The following is an 18,561-nucleotide window of genomic DNA, read 5'->3' on the forward strand; positions in this document are numbered from 1 at the left end:
GCTTCCCAGCGGAGAAGTGACGGTGGTTTTCCTTGCTGCATCCCCTTTGATGGGTTGTTGTGCTGTGGGAACCACTGCTTGAGGCTTTGTTTGGCTGCTGGCTGGGCTTTCTCCCTTTGGCTCGGAGGGGCTCAGAAGCTGAACATACCTGTGCTTGGAAAATCCCTTATTTTGGCTGCTGATCCCTTATTTTCGAGGCTGCTGGTCCCTTATTTTCAAATCTGTAAGTTGACAGCTATGCAGATAATTGAACAGCAATGGGAAACTTCACCAAGCTGGTACCCACTAGATCACGGAATCACAGAACTGTAGAGTTGGAAAGGACTTCAAGGATCTTCTAGTCTAATGCAGTCCAGGAATGCTTTCACCCAACATGGGGCTTGAACCCACAACCCTGAGATTTAAGAATCTCTTCATCTACCAATTGAGTTATCTCAGTGTTTTGCACTACCAGCTCCCATCACTTTTAGCCAGCACAGCTTCAGAAGCAAAGAGGGGCCAGTTCTTGGAGGTGAAAAGTTCTGAGATCTGGATTTGTGCCTTTAATTGCCTGACTTGCGGGAGGTCTAGAGACGCTTTGCAAGATTTTCCCAGTCCCGCTTGCAAAGCGAATTTAATTGCAAGGAGCCAGAAGCACCGGGCATCTGAGTCAAGGTCATAACCAGGACTACTGCTGCTTTAATAAACACCTCCAGTCCTCGCTGATTAATTCTAAATACATCAGAGGCCAGCCTAGCGCACACATGATCTCTGATTCCCAGCGATTGCTGTTGACACCCAAAGTGGCTCAAAGATTAAGGGGAGCGAGGTGATGAGCAATGGGGAGAGATTAGAAACTCTTCTCCAGGAAGATCTGGCTGGTGGCAGAGGAGATGTCTGTCATTGGCAATGCCTGCAAAGCAAGGATAATGGATGAGAGTTTTAGGAAGAGGACTGGAGATAGTAGTCCCAGATCCAGCCACTTGCTTGGAAGATTGGGGTAAAGAGAGAAGGGAGGAGGAAAAATCAGACGCTTTATTTGTGCACATTCCACTTCCTGAATGGTTTTTTAAACACAAAATACTGCACCTGCCCAGAATAGATGATTTTCCAGGGGTGAATATTATTAGTAGAAGCACAGTAACAACACTAGTGATAGTAGAGAATCATAGACTTGTTGGAAGGCAACTTGAGGGTTATCTAGTACAACTGTAATGTTGTACTGTTTTTAACACCTGATTGGAAGCTGCCCAGAGTGGCTGGGGAAACTCAGCCAGATGGGCGGGGTATAAATAATAAATAATTATTATAACCCCTTGTGAACCTTTACTATATTTTTGAACCTATATCTTATATCTATCCCATTTTTTCCATAAATTTTTGTTTTGAATTGCCTCTTAGGCTATTTGACAACTGCGCCATTTCAGCAAATTCTTGTAGTTTATTATACCAGTCCATTATTGTCGGGGCTTCTTCTTCATAGCTGTCAACTTTTCCCTTTTTTAAAGGGATATTCCCTTTTTTAAAGGGAAATTCCCTTATTCCGAATAGGATTCCTCGCAAGAAAAGGGAAAAGTTGACAGCTATGTTCTTCTTCCTTCCACTGCCAGGCAAAACGATCCTAATAATATATGACTCTTCGTATTGGCCCTATTATTGAAAATGGGGTGGGGAAAGAACTCATCTCGGAAAAACTTAAAAGATTTTCACAGTCTATGCTGCATCGGGAATATGATGTCCTGGGAGGATGGGATGGAGGCAGATGGACCAGTTCCAGTTCTTTTCGCGAAAGCAGCCTGAAGAAACAGCCTGGATTTGCGAGGGAAATTTAAAAAAAGGGGCAAATCATCAATCATAACGAGGCAGCCGAGTTGCAGGGAGGACACTGGAAACAGATAGCAGAACAGAAGGAAATATTGTCACATGCATAAATAGCTCTTAATAAATAATCGCCAAACAGGAATGGGCATGGCAGGCTTCCGAGTCGGAGATAATGGCAGCTGAAAGTGTCTCAGTACTTGTTTGAAATTCTCCTGCATACTCAATTGCAGGACCTGGAGCTGGCTGGCTGGCTGCTATGAATGTAGAATGTGTTTTTCGCCCTCCCCTCTGTTAAGTACTGAGTTGAATAGGATTCAAAATACAGCAGTCTGATTGGTCCTAGAACAATAGGATTCAGAATGCAGCAGTCTGATTGGTCCACAGGAGCCACCCAATCCAGCTCCAGGTGGAAGTGAATCCGCAACCTGACTGGCCTACAGGAGAATCCCGGAATTAGCCAATCACATGGGGCCCATTGTGTAAATAATGTATATAAAGCAGACATTCTGGGGGACTTCCATTCCTCCTCATCACTATGAGCTGAATAAAGAGCATGAAATCAACTCTCAACTCCGAGTATATTTCACCCTCCTTGGTGTGTGGGCTGACATCACCCTGGCCATGACGCCGTGTCTTAGGAATTTGTTAAGAAAGGGAGTCAGAGGAGTGGGTGAGGAATCCAATCTCATTCCACAATCCCTACTTTGCACTTTTCGAAGAGCAAAACACCTTTTGAAATGTGCGCTTTTCCAAATTTCGTGATGCAGTTCTGCAGCCAGAGAATGTCGGTGAAAATGTACGCCTTAAGGGGAAAGCATGCATGAAAGTTCACACTTTCTAACATTTCATGTCACTGGATGACCACCAAACCCCCAAATTCCATTATTACGAGAGGGAAAAGAACTTATCTCTATCTACTGTCTCCACACCACAAATAGCACACCCACCCATTTCACAAATTTAGAGCTACCTTTGCTTCTCTCAAAAATTATCAGAAGAATCACTGAAGGTCAATCTTCCTCATTTGCTCTGAATTCCTTGCTAGGGAATGTAACTTTTTTTTTTTTATTGACAGTCTGCGTTGCCTAAAACGGAGATTTTAGCCTTAGGGAGCCAGGCTGAAATTAAATTCCAAAATCCCTTACCTATCACAGATCCCATTCCACATGATAAGGATGAATACCAATTTCAACAAGAGATGCATGACAGCAACAAATGCTTTCGGAAACAATAAACGGGAGGATGGCATCGCTGTCGTTTTTCGCACCTGCTACCCTCCTGGTGCGGGTGCTGACATTAGCATGCTGATGCATAATCATAAAAGCAAGGAGCATAGGTACCAATGGGGGCCATATAAAACCATGCAGAAATTATGGCATATGCGTCCCTGCCGCCTCACTATTTGTTTTCTTCGTGCTGTAGAGGAGCACAATTCTGGACGCGTAAAAGCAAGTGAGATCTGAGCTGCTAGGGAAATTGCACCCGTTTTTAATAAGCCATAGGCTCGTGGAGAAAAGACTGTGGATTTGCATTACTTAGGAGGATACTGTTGCCCACATCTCAATCTCTAAGCGGCGAGAGACTCCAGGGGTTCAAACCAGGGTTCCATTTCATTGCAAGGAAGGTCGTTGCAGACTCTGCTGTCTTTAGGATGTAGGATTTTTATTTACAGCTATTTGCAACTTGAGCATAATAATAATAATAATAATAATAATAATAGTAATAATAGTAATAATAACAACAACAATTTATTATTTGTACCCCGCCCATCTGGCTGGGTTTATCCAGCCACTCTGGGCGGTTTCCAACAAAGATTAAAAGTACATTAAAATGTCACACATTAAAAACTTCCCTGAACAGGGCTGCCTTCAGATGTCTTCTAAATGTCAGGTAGTTGTTTATCTCTTTGACATCTGATAGGAGGGCGTTCCACAGGGTGGGTGTCACTACTGAGAAGCCCCTCTGCCTGGTTCCTTGTAGCTTTGCTTCTTGCAGCGAGGGAACCACCAGAAGGCCCTTGGCGCTGGATCTCAGTGTCCGGGCTGAATGATGGGGGTGGAGTCGCTTCTTCAGGTATACTGGGCCAAGGCCATTTAGGGCTTTAAAGGTCAACACCAACACTTACCAGTTAGAATCTTTAATAATCACAGTGAGAGAACAAACAACAAGTCTCCTAGAAATGGCGGTGCTCCCAATAAAGAGTCATTCCCCACCCTCCATCCCTATTAATCCATGTCACTCCTATGTCTTGTAATCTGAGTTTGTAGCTTCTGCGTTTTCTGTTCTGACACTTTCTGAGCTCTCTGTGACTTTGGGGAAGGGGGGTTGGATACTATCCAGAGACTGTGAATCTCTCTCTCTTCTAGTGTTTCTTCTTCTAGCTGTTCCCCATCCAGTATTTCCCAGCTTCTGCCTTCTGAACTATGCCCCTCTTCAAACCGCTGTTCCAAATCTATACTGTCCTCCTGCTCCTGGGAAGATTCAGGGTCATGAGCAGGGTAGAGGGAAGGATCCTACCATTCCTCCTCAGTACAGCCCTCCTCAGCATGGTCCCTGACAACTGGGCAGATGCATGGAGGCAGCCGGCAAGGAGCCTATGTGTGCTGGTCCCGGGGGAAGGTTACCGTGAGGTGTGGTCAGAGTTTGGTCCTGGGTCGAGGGTCTGGAGACTGTCCACCAAGCAAGAAGCCGGGCGTGGTCGGGAACTCCGGAAGAACAGGTCTGGGTGCTGGCAGAAACAGGTTTCCAACGACGTTGCTCCTGCAACCTGGGACTGGACTGACTGGCCTTTATCTCCTCTGGGGCCTAGGGTGGTCCCGGCCCACAGGTGACCCAGCTCTCCTGGCCTTAAGGCGAGCACTCCTCCTGAGATAACTCAGTTGCCTCCGCCTCTCTGCCCTGAGCCTCTGCAGCTCAGGAGAGGCTGGAGGGTTACTGGACCCAGGGGGAGACTCACTTTCCCCTGACAGGGCTGGGAGAGGTGCACCTGCAGGCAATGGGTCCTCAATCACCTCTGGAGCCAGAGTGGATACATCTGGTGTCTGCTCCTGAGGATCCGGCACAGGTGCAGGCCCTTCAGATTCAAGCCCCTGCCCCAGCTCAGCCGGCCCTGGAGGCGGGGACTCCTGTGCAGGCTGGGACTCCTCAGGTTCAACTTCTGAATCAGACTCCCAGGCCATCACACTATGGGAGGTACCCCCTACTGCATGCCCCCACTCCAGCTACCCATTCCACCAGGGGAGCCGAACATTTGCCCTGTCCTGGGCTCCACCAACCCATGCTACATGGCTGGGATGGAACCTGGGACCTTCTGCATTCAAAGCAAATACCCTCAGTTGTGACCTCACTGAGGCTGGATGAACAACTTGCACCTTAATATCAGCAAGACAAAGGAGATGGTGTTGGACTTTCGGAGGAAGAGAGGAGAACTAGCCCTGCTGTACATTGGGGAGGGCTGTGTGGAGAGAGTCTCTTCCTTTAAATTCCTAGGAGTTAATCTCAGTGAAGACCTTACCTGGAAAATCAATACAACCCAGGTGGTTAAGAAAGCCCAACAGAGACTCCATCTCCTCAGAGTATTGCAGAAGAACGATGTCAATCAACATTTGATGACTTCCGGGTTAGCGCCATCGGCGAATGGTGGAGTTCCTCCGACCGGAGGAACTGGCTCCGTGGAAACTGGGTCTTCCCGCCGCGGCGAAGGTGGGGACCCGCTAGAAATCCCAGGTGGAGGAAGGCTGGGAACGTGGGGTTCGGCAGGGCACCAGGAGCGCCCCCCCTACTCACGGGGAACCCCTTTTTGGGATTTCGGAGTGAAGTGGGGTGAGTGGTGCGGTGCTGCGAACTGACTGCTACTTTCACGAAGTGAAGCCGCACAGCCATCGCCGGAGAGCGCTGACTTTTTCCTGTGGACAATTGGATCTAAAACAAGTACCCGTGAGTAGAAACGGAAAATTGGATCAAGAAATATCTTAATTTGACATCGAAGTGGGAAGGTTCAAAACAGGAAGTCCGCCTTCCGCTTTTTGTATATAGACTGAAGCAAAAACCTTGTAAGCTAAAGCCTGGAAAGTCATTAAAAAAGCCTAAATTTCCTTCATTTATAACTACTGAAACCCCCTTGGAAGCAGGAGAAAAGGGGGGGGGGCTTTGTGTAACGCCTGCAGGAGAGGGAGTGAAGAAAGATAAGTTTCCACCGTCTGTAACCTGGGAACGGGGTGTCAGAGACAGAAATTGTTGGAGAGGTTCATTGACTGTGAATGGAATACTTTGACAGAGAGCTAAAGAAGAGAAATAAACTGATTCCAATGTTGCCTTTTGCATTCTAAAGAAACAAAATATCTGAAAAAATGAAAGTAATTTTCCTTTGTTGGACCTGCCTTAAAAAGATGGATACAAATAGAAATTGTCTCCTTTAGAGGGAGCTTGCTAAATTGTTGCTGCAGTCTACTTGAGGAGAGGACTCCACAGCTGTGAGATTAAGATCGTGGGATTAGTCCTTTTGACCTTGACTAAATATGAGCTGGAAGGAAGTTTTGGTGCTTGCTTTATGCAAGGCAAGTGCTTTGTTGGAACAGATGCATGAGAAGATGGATTTGATGAATGAGAAAATGGATTTGATGACTGTTGTGGCCAATAACTGTGGTCAGTTAGTGAATAGTGATACAGAAACCATCCAGGGTCCAATTCAGGAACCTGTATTGATTGGGCAAGTGCAGAAGATAATGGAGAAGGCTGCGGTTGCACCTCAAATAATACAAATGGAGAGGCCCAAGGCCCTACAGGAGCATAAGCCGCTGTTTTTGAAGATTGAAGTTGGAGTGGGCCAGGGGGAGTCTGGAGCTGAGGAGGCTTTTAACTTTGGAGAGACTTCGAAATATGCTCGTAAATATTTTCTGGATTATATTGATGACTGTGGGGAGTGGGACTGTGGGGAATGGGCTGGTTTGATGAAGGGAGACGGAGATAACTTTGGGTTGGAACCCCCCAGAGACCTACTCCTCAATGAGAAAGGAAAGAAATTAAGAAAGAGACCAACAAAAGACAAGGAAAAGTGCAAGTATAAACAAGAAGAAGATCTGCAGAAGGGACATAGAATCATAGAATCATAGAGTTGGAAGAGACCACAAGGGCCATCGAGTCCAACCCCCTGCCAAGCAGGAAACACCATCAGAGCACTCCTGACATATGGTTGTCAAGCCTCTGCTTAAAGACCTCCAAAGAAGGAGACTCCACCACACTCCTTGGCAGCAAATTCCAATGTCGAACAGCTCTTACTGTCAGGAAGTTCTTCCTAATGTTTAGGTGGAATCTTCTTTCTTGTAGTTTGGATCCATTGCTCCGTGTCTGCTTCTCTGGAGCAGCAGAATACAACCTTTCTCCCTCCTCTATGTGACATCCTTTTATATATTTGAACATGGCTATCATATCACCCCTTAACCTTCTCTTCTCCAGGCTAACCATGCCTGGCTCCCTTAGCCGTTCCTCATAAGGCATCGTTTCCAGGCCTTTGACCATTTTGGTTGCCCTCCTCTGGACACGTTCCAGTTTGTCAGTGTCCTTCTTGAACTGTGGTGCCCAGAACTGGACACAGTACTCCAGGTGAGGTCTGACCAGAGCAGAATACAGTGGCACTATTACTTCCCTTGATCTAGATGCTATACTCCTATTGATGCAGCCCAGAATTGCATTGGCTTTTTTAGCTGCCGGGTCACACTGTTGGCTCATGTCAAGTTTGTGGTCAACCAAGACTCCTAGATCCTTTTCACATGTACTGCTCTCAAGCCAGGTGTCCCCCATCTTGTATTTGTGCCTCTCATTTTTTTTGCCCAAGTGCAATATTTTACATTTCTCCATGTTAAAATTCATCTTGTTTGTTTTGGCCCAGTTCTCTAATCTGTCAAGGTCGTTTTGAAGTGTGATCCTGTCCTCTGGGGTGTTAGCCCCCCCTCCCAGTTTGGTGTCATCTGCAAATTTGATCAGGATGCCCTTGAGTCCATCATCCAAGTCGTTGCTAAAGATGTTGAATAAGACCGGGCCCAAGACAGAACCCTGTGGCACCCCACTAGTCACTCTTCTCCAGGATGAAGACGAACCATTGATGAGCAGGTTGATGGACTAGATGGAATGGACAGTAAGGACTGACACGACCCGAGACCAGGAAGAAGAGACGTTGGATGAAGATTGGAAGAAAATTTATAAAGAAAACTTTTTATTTAGGGAATTAGTCTAAAATTAATGAACATTAGGGAAAATGTTGGAATGAAACTATATGACTCTAGCAGAAATGATATCAGGGGTTATGTATAACTGAGTATTAAGTTTCAAGTTTAAGGTATTTTATGGTAAGATAAGGTTAAATAAATTAAGGTAATCTGAATAACAGAATATAGGGAAAGATGGAAAGGATCTGTCGAGTTAATTAATAGGTTAAATTGTTAAGATAAATTATTTAATAAAAATTGAGAAAGATGGAAAGAATTTGCTGAAATAACTAACTAAACTAGAATACAAAAAGGGAGGTGTGAGGAGGTCAACGAAACAAGCAAATGGAAGTTAAAGATATGCAATATGGGATTTGTGTCTCCCCCCCCCTTTTTTAAATTTTTTTTTTACTGTATTGTTGTATTGGTTTTTATGTTTTGCATTTTTTCTTCTTTTTATGTATTGTAGTGTTGTTTTCTTTTTTTTCTTTTTTTTCTGTAATTCTGAAATTATTAATAATTTTTTTTTTTAAATAAAAAAACCATTTGATGATCTCCTTCTACCAGTCCACAATAGAAAGTGTGCTTTCCTACTGCATCACGGTGTGGTACCCTGGTTTGACAATCAACTGATAGGAAGCGCCTACAGAGGGCCGTGTACACAGCACAAGATATTATGGGCTGTCCTGTGAATCTGCTGGATGAAATAGTGGAAGAACGTTGCCACAGGAGAGTGAGGAAAATTCTCAGGGATGATTCACACCCTGGCTGGCACTTTCTTGATCTCCTGCCCTCGGGCAGAAGATATAGAAGCCTGATTAGTCGCACCGACAGGGTAAAGAACAGCTTCTATCCGTGGGCTGTTAGGCTGCTGAATGAAAAGATAACAACAGGGCAACTGACTTTCGGGTTTGGTGGGTGTGCGTCAGTAAACGTGGGGAATTAAGACTAAGATTGCTGAGTGGGGGGTGCTCGTGTAATCTCATTGTATACAAGTTGTACAAGTGACAATAAAGTATTTCAATTTGCCATCAACCTGGGCTAGAAGACCTGGCCTCTACTGAACATGCGTTTTAAGCATCGCCTTGGCAACTCTCCCTGCAAAGGACTGTGGCGCTCGATAATTCCTGAGTCTCTCATCCAAGCCAGCCCTCTCCCTCCCCGCTACAAGTGCAATTTGCTCAATGACAGGATTCGTTTTTAATTCAGAGGGTGACTCGTCAGATGAGAGTTTCATTAGTGACTTGACGTTTCCTTACGGAAATGACACACGGCACCCCTCTCTCTGCCGTCTCCATTGTATCTTCCTGACGTTCCTGCCACCTCACCTTTCTGGCATGGCCTCATAGACAGATGGGCCACCCATGTCTCTATGGGTCCTTTATCTCTCCTATTACTTTGGCACTATTAATTTGAAGCAAGCCACAGGAGGTGGGTAAACTCCAAAGACTTGTCCGACGAAATAAATAATATTAAAATGACACTGTTGGAGGAAAGAGCCAGCATCCAGATTCCTTTTTCCCCACTTTCCCCTACTTTTGATGGGCAATTTCCCCCCGCCCTCCCGGTTGGCTTCTCATGGCGTATTCATGAGGACGGATTTACTACTATAATTATGTTACCTACAGCCGATTCGTGGGAATTTATGTCTTTGCAAGGAATGCGAGAGCCAGAAGGGGGTGTTTGTGCACTAGAAATAAAATGCATTTCTTTTGGGGAGCAGGGATTTCTTGTAGGGTTTTTTTCTTTTCTTTTCTGTCTTGTCTTTGACGGCAAGGCTTTATGGCAATACAATGGTGATGACAGGAAAGTGGTTAATTTATCGGGAAAGGGAGACAGTCTTGCTTGAAAGCAGCATTATAGGATTCTGGAAGGCTGAGGCGAGTGGCAGAGAGAAATCCCAGAGTGGGTGCGGAGAGCAAGGTTTTAACAGTCCACCCCTCATTTCCCAGGGAATTCTGGGAACTGTCGCTCTGTGTGGGCAATAGGGGGGGTCCCCCTAACAACTCTTTGCTTTTGGGCACCGCAGTTTAAGAAGAATATTGGCAAGCTATTCTTGTCATGAATCCCATGGAAGTGTTATGGAAGGGAAGTTTAGATCCCAATAAGGTATAGGGAGAGCACTGGCAACTGGAGCTAAATATCCCAGTTCTGATATAAACTAGACAGCATCTTAAAAAGGTCCGTATAGTTAAAGCTATGGTTTTCCCAGTAGTGATGTATGGAAGTGAGAGCTGGACCATAAAGAAGGCTGATCACCAAAGAATTGACGCTTCTGAATTCTGGTGCTGGAGGAGACTCTTGAGAGTCCCATGGACTGCAAGAAGATCCAACCTATCCATTCTGAAGGAAATCAGCCCTGAGTGCTCACTGGAAGGACAGATCCTGAAGCTGAGGCTCCAAGACTTTGGCCACCTCATGAGACGAGAAGACTCCCTGGAAAAGACTCTGATGTTGGGAAAGATGGAGGGCACAAGGAGAAGGGGATGACAGAGGACGAGATGGCTGGACAGGGTTCTCGAAGCTACGAACATGAGTTTGACCAAGCTGTAGGAGGCAGTGGAAGACAGGAGTGCCTGGCGTGCTCTGGTCCACGGGGTCACGAAGAGTCGGACATGACTAAACGACTAAACAACAACAATCCCAGTTCTGGGCACCACAGTTTAAGAAGGATTTTGACAAGCTGGAATGTGTGCAGAGGAGGGTGACCAAGATGATCAGGAGCCTGGAAACTAAGCCTGATGAGGAACAGTTGAAGGAGCTGGGTATGTTTAGCCTGGAAAAGAGGCAACTGAGAGGATATATGATAGCCATCTTCAAATATCTTAAGGGCTGTCACATGGGAAATGGAACAATATTGTTTTCTGCTGCTCTAGAGGGCAGAACCCAAACCAATGGATTCAAAATACAATAAAGGAAATTCCGACTAAACTTTAGGAGAACTTTCTGACAGTTTTTCGACAGTGGGATGGAGGACATCAGAAGGCGGTGGACTCTCCTTCACTGGAGGTTTTTAAGCAGAGGTTGAATGTCCACCTGTCTGGGATTCTTCACGTGCGATTCCTGCATTGCAGAGAGTTGGACTAAACACATTTCATTATTTCTTTAATCTCTTATTCTATCTTGACTTTACTCTCCTTTCACTCCAATCATTTTCTGGATTCACTCAATATCTGTCAGAAATTCTACTTTTTCCACATAAATTTTGATGTATTCCTTGAGGATAGCCCACTCCTTATTCACTTTTTGTACCATATCTCCTCTTATCCTCCCTTGTTCCATCATTTTAGATAACCAGTCTGTTTTAGTTGGGACGCTGCTGCTTTTCCAATTTTTGGCAGTCAATACTCTTGCCGCCGTAGTTGCATACATAAATATTGGTCTGACCATTCTTTTTATTTTCTTTGACATAATACCTAGGAGAAAGGATTCTGGTTTTTTTCCAAATGAAAATCTAAACATCTTTTTCAGTTTGTTATAGATATTTTCCCAGAATCCCCCTATCTCTTTGCACTCCCACCACATGTATGGAAAGGTTCCTGCCCCATTGTTCCATCTCCAACAGACATCACTACAGTTTTTATACATTTTTGCCAGTCTGACTGGGGTCAGGTACCATCTGTATCTTTATCTGTATCTGAGCTCCCTATTCTTCCACTGGAGTTAAAGGAGGATTCTTCCTCTGCAGCTGTGGCTTCAAGTTTAAATCCCCTGGAACCAGGTGATGTCAGGTGATTGACAGGTGGGTGGCCCCACTCACCTCTCAAAGTGGCCCAAGGAGGGTTGACCTCTCTGGATCTGGCTCTCTGGCTAGATCCTCACCGAGTTTCATAAGCTGTACCTGCCCAGGGTTTCAAAAGGTTAACCCAGGAAATTGAAACCTGGGAAACAGGAAGAGAAAATAAACCCAGTTAATATGGTAACCAGAAACTTTTCAAATTCCTAATACCCTTCTAAGCAGTTGGGTGGGAGAGTTGGAGCAGCGTCCATAGAGGAAACAGGCAAGCAGAAAGGAGAAACTAATAGAGATCAGAAGTGGAGCAGTGGTGTTATTTGGAGCTGAGCAGAAGAGAGAGTGGATTGCTTAAAGCAGGCTCGTCCAAAGCGTGTTTTGGGGGCTTAATCCGACCCCAGTGGCAGTTTATTTCCTGAACAACTTCAGTCCTAAAACAAGCTCAACAACTTCTCTTTTTTTGAAAAAGTTTCTTTTAAAAAAATTTTTAAATTCAAAATTATAACAAGACATATTATCCAAAAACATATCATCCTTGCCCCCCCGCATTTTTCCTCCCTCCCCCTCCCCCTCCCACACAAAACCCACCCCTCCCCCCCGACTTCCCTCAGTTCCAGTCTTTGGTTTCTCTAAGAATGCTGTTTTCTGCATGTTACAAAGTTGTATAGATCCTCAAACTATTTAGCTGATTATTATCAATAAAGAGTTTGTGAATGTTTATTCAAAACCTGCCAAGGAGTCCAGTTTGCTTTGTTGCGTCTTCAGACACTTTGTAAAGGGTTCCCATTCATCCTTAAAGTCACAATTATCCTTGTCCCGTAGTTTATATGTCAGTTTTGCCAGTTCTGCATAGTCCATCAATTTTTCTTGCCATGATTCTTTAGTTGGGGTTTCTTCAGTCTTCCATCCTTGTGCTACCAGAACTCTTGCGGCCGTTGTCGCATACATAAAGATGTTTTTCAACTTTTTTTGGCAGGTCTTTCCCTACAATCCCCAACAAAAATGCCTCGGGTTTTTTAACAAATGTTAAATGGAACATTTTCTAAAAGCTCAACAACTTCAATCCTAAAAGAAAGGTAAACAACATTGGTCGGCCCTTCACTTCATCAAATCTTTGAAAAAAGTTTGGACGCCACTGGTAAAAGCAGCTTTCGCAAAGCTGGTGCTCTCCAAATGTTGGCGCCCTCTATCTCCCACCATCCCTGACCCTTCTCTGAATTAGCTAAGTCTGATGGGAGTTGTAGTTCTATAGCATTTGCAGGTCAGCCAATGCTTGGAAGGCTGGTCTATGGGTTCTGCCTTCTGAATTCATGGAAGAGGCAAAATCTGAACTCTGGCTGATGGAGGAAGAGTTGCTCTGATTCACACTTTTCTAGCTATTATACTAAGGATGGGTGACCTGCTGGACTCTCAGAGGACAAGTGAAAGCATATCAGTTTGCAGTCTCAGCCCGGGCAGCCAAGATCAGGGATAATGGGATTTTGCAGCAGCATTTGGACTGCCACAGGTTCTGCACTCCTTGCACACTGTTCCAAGAGAAAAGTTAGATTTCAGACCCCAAAACATAAGAAGAGCCTGCTGGATTGTGGGAATGTTCAGGGATGCAAGAGAGGATATATGGTTTGATTATAGCCTTTCCAACTTGTGTTAACAACTTCACAATTTAGCAGAGTAACATTCCCTTTTTTAGTTACAGATAGGTAGCCGTGTTGGTCTGCCATAGTCAAAATAAAAAAAATTCTTCCAGTAGCACCTTTAAGACCAACTAAGTTAGTTCTTGGTATGAGCTTTCGTGTGCAAGCACACTTCTTCAGATACACTCAGTGCACACGAAAGCTCATACCAAGAACTAACTTAGTTGGTCTTAAAGGTGCTACTGGAAGAATTTTTTTTATTCCCTTTTTTGGCAGAGATAGCACATGATAGTACGCACCCCGGAAATGATCTCTTTCAGCTTCTGCCTTCTGGAAGAAGGTATAGGGTTATAGGGTTATAAAGGCCAGGACTAGCCGCCTGAAAAACAGTTTCTACGCTAATGCAATTCTGGTTCTAAACTCAGCATAAGGGGTTTCTGTAGTATAGTGTGTTTTAAAATGGGGTTTTAGAGTTTTTAGGGTTTTTTGAATGTTTTATGTAGTTTTGTAGTAGTTTTATGTAGTTTTTATGTAGTTTTATGTAGTTTTGTGGTAGTTTTATGTAGTTTTTATGTAGTTTTTATGTAGTTTTCAATTTCATTGTTCTGCAAGGGACAATGACAATAAAGATATCGTATCATATCGTATCGTAAACTCACAGTCTCGCTAAAGCCTCGACAATAACTGTTCTGCTTCTTAATAGAAGCTTCTGGAGGGGAGAGTGCTTTTGTGCTCAAATGCTGCTCGTGGGTCTCCCAGGGGCATCTGGATCAGGCATAGGCAAACTCCGGCCCTCCAGATGTTTGGGACTACAATTCCCATCATCCCTGACCTCTGGTCCTGTTAGCTAGGGATGATGGGAATTGTAGTCCCAAACATCTGGAGGGCCGGAGTTTGCCTATGCCTGATCTGGATGGATGGGCCATTGGTTTGATGCAGCAGAGTCTTCTTATATTCTTATGGAATGCAAGGAGGAGATGTAGATCCTTTCTCTTGCATACATACGCACGCCAACCCTTGGCAGAAATGCTTGCAATCCGTAGTGTCTCATTTAAAAGTTATGTTTCTGCCTCTGCCCAGACCAGCATCGAAAAAGTTTGAAAAACACACCCCAAGGGCTTTTCGGCAGCTGACATACTACCTCCAATTTGCGACGAATTTTTAAAATCTCATTATGGAGGGGGTGGAGAGGAAGGTTTTTGTTTTTTCTGAACTGTGCTTGTGCAGGTATCCACTGTTAATATAACAAAAGTGAAGGCAGCTGCCTTACCTTATCTCTGGAGAGAGTTCCCAGGATGAAAAGTCCAAGTGCCTGGTCCCTCGTTTCTTTGCAGCTTGCAGAGTGCGGAGCAGGAAAGCCTGTCTTCTGAAAAGAAATGATGTTCTTTGCTCTTCTGAAGCCTGCACTGCATATTCATGAGTCAAGATTGGGGAGAAAGTTCCTAGGCTGCAGGTGCAGCAATTAGAGAGCTGTAGATGGATTGAGGGCAGCTGGAGACGGTAGGAAGGGAAGGAAGGGAGTGGATTCAGTTTACCACCACATCTGCAAATAAACATCACCAGGACTTCTGCTTCTACTGAAGTCAAGACAAAGGTCAGATTACCGTATTTTTTGCTCTATAAGACGCACCAGACCACAAGACACACCTAGTTTTTGGAGGAGGAAAACAAGAAAAAAAATATTCTGAATCTCAGAAGCCAGAACAGCAAGAGGAATCGCTGTGCAGTGAAAGCAGCAATCCCTCTTGCTGTTCTGGCTTCTGGGATAGCTGCGCAGCCTGCATTCGCTACATAAGACGCACACACATCTCTCCTTACTTTTTAAGAGGGAAAAAGTGAGTCTTATAGAGCAAAAAATACGGTACTCGCAGCATCAGGAGACATTGGCAGTGTTGTGGGGCTTACGTAAGTACATAGGAAGAGCCTGCTGGGTCAGGCTAATGGTCCAGCTAGTCCAGAATCGTGTTCTCACAATGGTCAACCAGATGTCTTTAGGGAACAGGCAAGCAGGACCTGAGAACAATAGCAACTCTCCCTTCCTGTGATGTCCAGGACCTGGTACTTGAAAGCATTCCTGCCTTCAGCTTTGGAGGGCAGAGCATAGCAAAGTCTCATGAAATCACAGAATCATAGAAATATATGCAAGTATTTGGGCTCATGTTCACATCTTTGTGAACATAAGTGTGCACAGAACACTTTATTAAACTGTTTAACATGTACATATGGACTCTCCTTAAGGGCAGGGGGATGTTAACTCTTGCCCTCCCAGAGTCCTCCTCCAAGATCTTGTAGCTCAGCCAATGTCCGTTCCGAGCACAAGTCAAAGTGTTGGTGCTGACCTTTAAAGCCCTAAATGACCTTGGTCCAGTAGACCTGAAGGAGCATCTCCACCCCCATCATTCAGCCTGGACACTGAGATCCAGTGTGGAGGGTCTTCTGGCAGTTCCCTCCCTGCGAGAAGCCAAGTTACAGGGAACCAGGCAGAGGGCCTTCTTGGTAGTGGTGCCCTCCTTGTGGAACGCCCTCCCACCAGATGTCAAAGAGAACAACCACTACCAGACTTTTAGAAGACATCTGAAGGCAGCCCTGTTTAGGGAAGCTTTTAATGTTTGATGCATTTCTGTATTTTAATATTTTGTTGGAAGCCGCCCAGAGTGGCTGGGGAAGCCCAGCCAGATGAGTGGGGTATAAATAATAAATTGTTGTTGTTGTTGTTGTTATTCAGCCACAAGGGAAGGGACTTATACAGTATGTAACTAGTTTAAGATGCTGCTCTGTTGTGATTCGCTGTTGCAGACTAGCTTAGCTGGGTGGCTTAGATCTGAGTCTAATACACTAGAAAAATTTCTTGGGTTACTGTAAATGAAGAAACCAAACCAAAAACCCTAGACATTTTGCCAAATTTTAAAAATCTGCCCGGACAGAAATGTTAACTCTGAAAAAGAGGACATATCTGGGAAAAAGAGAACATATGGCAACTGACCTGAAAAGGAGGACATGTCCTGGAAAAAGAGGACATATGGCAACTCTACCTATGAAGGAAGATTGCAGTGTTTGAGACTTTTTAGAGAAAAGGTGAGTGAGAGGTGACATGAAAGAAGTTTATAAAATTATGCATGGCAGAGTGAAAGTGGATAGAGAAAAGTTTTTCTCTTCTGATCTCATCCCACTTGGAATTGTGGACATCCAATGCAGTTGAATGGATGGGGAAGGTCCCCATCCACATTGCTCCTTGAGCTATATCTTCCTCTCTCTTTGTTGGCCTCCTTCTCTGAAAGACTTTCCCTCCTGCCCTTGATATTCTCAAGCAGGGAGTTCTGGTGTAGTGAGGCACCTGGCCTCATCCAGCAAAGCAGTTCTTAGGTTCCTTGCTATTTTTAGAAATAATTTTGCCTTTGCTCTTTTATTAAAGAAGAAAATGAAATAATGATTTTGATGAGATTCACTTGATGAAAAATTAAAGATTAAAATCATGCAGCCAAAAAAGATTAAAGCACTGAATGTTTCTCTGGAATTTCCATCTCATGGAGAGATCCAAGAGGGTCCGTTGAATCAAAGGCTCGTAGAATTGTAGAGGTGGAAGGGACGCCAAGGGTCATCTAGTCCAACCCCTGCAATGCAGGAATCTCAGCTAAAGCATCCATGTACCAACCTCTACAGTCATACCTGTTGTTACGTTTGCTTCAAACAGCAGCCACGAAATTAAAAGATGCCTGCTTCTTGGGAGAAAAGCAATGACAAACCTAGACAGCATCTTAAAAAGCAGAGACATCGCCTTGTCAACAGAGGTCCGTATAGCTCAAGCTATGGTTTTCCCAGTAGTGATGTATGGAAGTGAGAGCTGGACCATAAAGAAGGCTGATCGCCAAAGAATGGATGCTTTTGAATTCTGGTGCTTGAGGAGACTCTTGAGAGTCCCATGGACTGCAAGAAGATCAAACCTCTCCATTCTGTAGGAAATCAGCCCTGAGTGCTCACTGGAAGGACAGATCCTGAAGCTGAGGCTCCAGTACTTTGGCCACCTCATGAGAAGAGAAGACTCCCTGGAAAAGACCCTGATGTTGGGAAAGATGGAGGGCACAAGGAGAAGGGGACGACAGAGGACGAGATGGTTGGATAGTGTTCTCGAAGCTACCAGCATGAGTTTGACCAAACTGCAGAAGTCAGTGGAAGACAGGAGTGCCTGGTGTGCTCTGGTCCATGGGGTCATGAAGAGTCAGACACGACTAAACGACTAAACAACAACAAGAACATCTTTTCAGGTTGTGTCCTGCAGCAGGAAAGGGTTACTTCCGGGTTTCGCTGCTTGCACATGCGCAGATGCACAAAATGATGTCACGCACATGCGCAGAAGCGGTGAATTGCGACCTGCGCACACACAGATGCGGGTTGCGTTCCTTTCAGGTCGCGAACGGGGCTCTGGAATGGATCCAGTTTGCAACCAGAGGTACCACTGTACTTAAAAACCTCCAAGGAAGGAGAGTCCACTGTTGGGATGCATCCGGGGAGACGGGGGCATTTGGCAGGTCCCCAGATGGCTCCAGCCACCGGCCGGCAGCCGGGCAAACTCCGGTTCTTGTAACAGCACCAAAAACTGCGACTCAGGCCTCAGAAGCCTTCAGAAGCTTAGCACGCAAGCCAGCAGAGATAAGAACTCTTTGCAATAGAAGAGGCGGACAGAGGCATATGTTTTTTTTTTTTCTACAATAATTTTTATTCAATTTTAACATATAAATTATAGTACATACCACAAAACTTCATCTTTTATACAATCTTTTTTGGACTTCCATCAGCTCCTCCGATGATCCACCGTTTTAACCACTTCTTATGCATTTCTTAAAATCATATTACCTTTAAGTGTCTTCACTAACCATCCTCCCCCTTATCCATTTTTGCAATAATTCTAATTATACTCCTCACAAAACTTCTTGCAATCCTACAAACGCAGTCTGATCATCACAAATACTTTTCAAATAGTCTGTAAATTTACTCCAGTCTTCCGTGAATTTCTGGTCCCGCCGGTTTCGAATCCTTCCTGTTAATTTATCCAGTTCTGCATAGTCCATTAATTTCATCCTCCATTCTTCTTTCGTCGGTAATTCTTCTTGCTTCCATTTTTGGGCCAATAACGTTCTTGCTGCTGTTGTTGCGTATAAAAACAGCTTACATTCCTTTCTATTTATATCACTTC

The sequence above is a fragment of the Podarcis pityusensis genome, assembly GCF_964106645.2.
Source record: "Podarcis pityusensis genome assembly, chromosome: 7".
NCBI classification, from domain to species: domain Eukaryota; kingdom Metazoa; phylum Chordata; class Lepidosauria; order Squamata; family Lacertidae; genus Podarcis; species Podarcis pityusensis.